This window comes from Tupaia chinensis, unplaced genomic scaffold (assembly GCF_000334495.1).
Source record: "Tupaia chinensis unplaced genomic scaffold, TupChi_1.0 Scaffold144991_2, whole genome shotgun sequence".
NCBI lineage: Eukaryota > Metazoa > Chordata > Mammalia > Scandentia > Tupaiidae > Tupaia > Tupaia belangeri.
The window spans coordinates 1,240,962-1,245,552 of record NW_006204851.1 but is presented as its reverse complement, the minus strand read 5'-3'; positions in this window follow the sequence as shown (position 1 = coordinate 1,245,552).

Sequence of the window (4,591 nt, the reverse complement as noted above, 5' to 3'; positions counted from 1 at the left end):
TAAATAATTATTTTTAAAAAAGAATAGAATAGAGGTAAGAAATGAAGGCATAATCTTCTTTTTTGCCTCAATTTGCTTTCTCCTCCAAAGTCATCTTTTTTTATTCACCATTCTTCTATTGTTTGTCACTCAAATTGTGTTCTTTTTTGCTGTTATAAACAAAGTTGCTATAAACTTCCGTGTAGATGCTTACTTATGCACATGGACAAATATTATTCTAGGAAAAATATAATACTTACAAAGGACTTCATAATCTTCTTTTTTGCCTCAATTTGCTTTCTCCTCCAAAGTCATCTTTTTTTATTCACCATTCTTCTATTGTTTGTCACTCAAATTGTGTTCTTTTTTGCTGTTATAAACAAAGTTGCTATAAACTTCCGTGTAGATGCTTACTTATGCACATGGACAAATATTATTCTAGGAAAAATATAATACTTACAAAGGACTTGCTATATTAAAAAGTAAAGTATGTTTAATTTTTTTCAATTCTGCCAAATTTCCCTCCAAAAGGGCACCTAAGATTACATACTTACATGCTTATGAAAGCATGAATTTAACCTCACCCACTGCCATTTTTTTTGTAGAGATTTTTGCCTTTAATTCTGTTTTATTATTCAGTTTTGTGAGTGCTTGATATATTCTGTACTTGCCATTTCTCAGATATTTTCCCAGTCATTCTCTTAATTATTATTATTTTTTTAAAAAGATTTTTGCTGCGGGACATGTGCACTCCCTGAAGAGACAGAGAGGCAGAAAGCAGGAGATCAACCCCCTGGGGTGGATGGCCACCACTACTTCAACTCCATTTTCCTCTCAGGATTTTGGACACACATGCTCAGCATGAGTCTCAATCCTCCAGGCTCAGGACTTGAACCACTGTTGACCATGTGGAAGTTTAGCGTCTTAACCACCACACCATCTGCTTGTCCCTCTTAATGACTTTGAAGAGCAGAATTTTACATTTTGATGAATATTAATATTTCAATGTATTCTGTTGTGGATCATGCTTTTGATGGTGCAACCAAAAACCTTTTGCTTAAGTCAAGGTCATAAGGATTTCCTTTCAGTAATCATTATAGATTTAGATTTTACATTTAGGTTTCTGATCTACATTTTTCTTTTTTTAAATTTTCTCTAGGGCATGCACACTTAGAAGAGGTTAGAGAGAGAGAGAGAGTGAGAAAGCTCACTCCTGGGGGCGGAGTGGCGACTACACTGCAATCCCTTCTCCTTCATTCTCCTCTTAGGATTTTGGGCAAGTAGGCACATGCACCCAACATCTTTTTCAAACTGCCAGGTCTGAGACTCAAACCGTGCAATTAACTATATATATTGCCAGAAAGCATACATGTTTACCAGAGAGAGACAGGAAGAGGAAGAAAGGAAGAGAGGGAAAGCCCTCCACAATGAGACATGGTCACATGGCAACCCACTCTCCTTCATTTCCCTATTCTGTCAGGATATAGGACATGTATGCACTAGCACCCAGGGTGTTTTTCAAGTCTCCCAGGCCAGAATTCAAATCGTTGACCATGATCCCAAGCATACATGTTTACCAGAGAGAGACAGGAAGAGGAAGAAAGGAAGAGAGGGAAAGCCCTCCACAATGAGACATGGTCACATGGCAACCCACTCTCCTTCATTTCCCTATTCTGTCAGGATATAGGACATGTATGCACTAGCACCCAGGGTGTTTTTCAAGTCTCCCAGGCCAGAATTCAAATCGTTGACCATGATCCCTTAACCACTAGGCTACAGGTTCATCCCAATTTTTTGTATGTGTTTTGAGGTGTGACTTGATATTCATGTTTTTTGCATAGGTATATCTGATTGCTTCAGCAACATTTGTTGAAAGGACTATTCTCTCTCCATTGCATAGCCTTTGCACCTTTGTAAAAAATCAATTACCTATATCTGTCTGTGTCTATGTATGGGGTCTCTATTCTGCTCATTGATCTAATTGCCTTTATGCTAATACCATACTATTTTGATTATTGTACCTTAATAATAAGTCTTGAAAACAAGAGACCAGCAGGTGGTGCAGTGGTTAAGGCACTGGACTCCCATGTGGCCAAAAGCAGTTCAAGTCCCAGATCCGAAGGCTTGAAACTCACGCTGGGCTCATGAGTATATATGCCCCAAATCCTAAGAAGCATATGGAGGAAAAGGAATTGCAGTCTTGCTTTCTGTCTCTCTGTCTTCAGCAAGTGCATGGCCCAGCACAAAAATCTCTCAAGAAAAAAAAAATCAACTAAAGTTAGCATTCCATTCTTTTTTTCTTTTTTAAAGTGTCAGCCTGTACTAGGAACTTTAGACTTTTGTATGATTTTAGAATCTGCTTGTCAATTTCTACAGAAAAGCTTACTGGGGTTTTGATTGGAATTGCATTTATTTATTTATTTTAATATATATTTTAATACATTCAATCACTGTATATCATCACAGCATGCAAAATGAATTTTCCCAGCATGAATACACTCTATATTAGTCTAGTTCAAGATATTATACACATTATCACCAAAAGATAATTTTCCATTTTCATGTCCCTTAAATGTTTTGCTTCTTTCTTTTTGCCCTTGAGTCCCTTCCTCTTACCCTCCACCATATCCCACCTCCTCCCACACTGTCTCTAGTATCCACAATTGTTCTCTTTGATTTTATATCTTCCATTCTTTCAGTTTCTGCCATAGAATGCAGACATTGTATATTGAGTGTGGACATGCAATGCCTCTCTTTCATAGTCCGGCTTGCTTTGCTTAGCAGTAAATCTTTCACATTTGTCCACTTTGTATCAAATGCTAGGGTCTCATTGTTTATTAGGGCTGAGTAATATTCCATAGTATATATGGGCCATACCTTTTCAAACTATTCTTCTATTCATAAACATTTGGGTTGGTTCTATTTCTTAGCAATTGTGAATAATGATGCAATAAACATTGATGTGCATGTACTTTTCTGACTAGTTGTATTCCTATCAATTGGGTAGATACCCAGGAGTGGAATTGCTGGATCATGTGGTAGGTTATTGAGGAACCTCCATGTTGTTCTCTACAGTGGCTATACTAATTTACATTCCCACCAACAGTGTAGGAAAGTTCCCTTTTCACCACAGCCTCACTAGCACTTATCATTTTTTATTTTTTTAATTTTAGTCATTCTGATTCAGATTAAGTAGTATCTCATTTTGGTTTTGATTTGCATCTTGAGCATTTTGATTTTGAGCATTTTTTCACATGCTTTTTGACTGTTTGTATGTCTTCCTTGGAAAGTTGTCTGTTCAGCTCATTTTCCCATCTTTGAATTGGATTGATTTTTTGGTTGTTACTAAGCTGCTGGAGTTTCCTGTATATTCTAGTTATCAGTCCCTTATGCAAGGCATAGTTTGCGAATGTATTCTCTCATTCCGAAGGTTGTTGCTTCACTCTAATGATTGTTTCTTTGGGGATACAGAAGCTTTTTAACCTGATGTGGTACCACTTGTCAATTTTTGGGATTGTTTCCTGTGCTTTAGGATTTTATTTAAGAAGTCTTTGCCTACTCCAATGTTTCCAAGAGTTTTCCCTTTTTTTTCCACTAGTAGTTTTATAATTTGAGGTTTTGTGTTTTTAATTTTATTTTAGAGAGATTTTGCTATAGAGCATGTGTGCTTGCCGGAGATACAGAGAGACAGAAAGTGAGAAATCACCACCCCCCACCTGGAGAGGAAGGTGATGCTGCAATCCCTTCTCCTCAATTTTCTCTTGGAATTATGGGCATACAAATGTACCTGGAATAAGTTTTAAGTCACTGGGTCCAGGACTCAAACCGCTGTCAACTATGTGGGAGTCCAGCCATGTAACCATTACACCATCTGCTGGTCTAGGTTTTATGTTTAGATCTTTGATCCATTTTGAGTTTATTTTTGTTAATAGTGAGAGAGAGAGGTCTTGTTTCATCTTTCTGCAGGTGGATACCAGTTTTCCCAGCACCATTTGCTAAAGAGATTTTCTTTTTTTGGATTGCAATACATTTATAGATTAATTTGAATAGGATTGATACATATTTTTTAAAGAATCATTTATTTTATTTTATTTCTTGTTATTACTATTTTTTTTATTTGACCAGACAGAGAAAGAGAGAAAGGGAAAGTGAGAAAACAAGCCACCAGGTATGGACTTGAACCGTGGTCAGCCATGTGGAAGTCCAGCACCCCAACTGCTGCGGCATCTCCCAACTCCAAGGATTGATATTTTGATTGTATTAACTCTTCTAATCCAGGAACATGGGATATCTTTCCACTTTTTTGTGTCATTTTTCATTTCTTTTTTTGGTTTTTCATAGTTTTTCTTGTAGAGGTCTTTGTCTTCTTTGCTTAGGTTTATTCCTATGTATCTTGTACTTCTTGTGGCTATTGTAAATAAGATAGCTTTCTTCAGTTCTACCTCAGTCTATTCACTGTTGGTGTATAGAAATGCTATAGATTTTTGTATGTTGATTCTGATTCCTGCCACTTTACTATATTCTTTTGTTACTTCCAGGAATATTTTTTGTGGATTATTTTTGGATTTTCAGTGTATATAATTATGCTATATGCAAATAGAGATAATTTCAC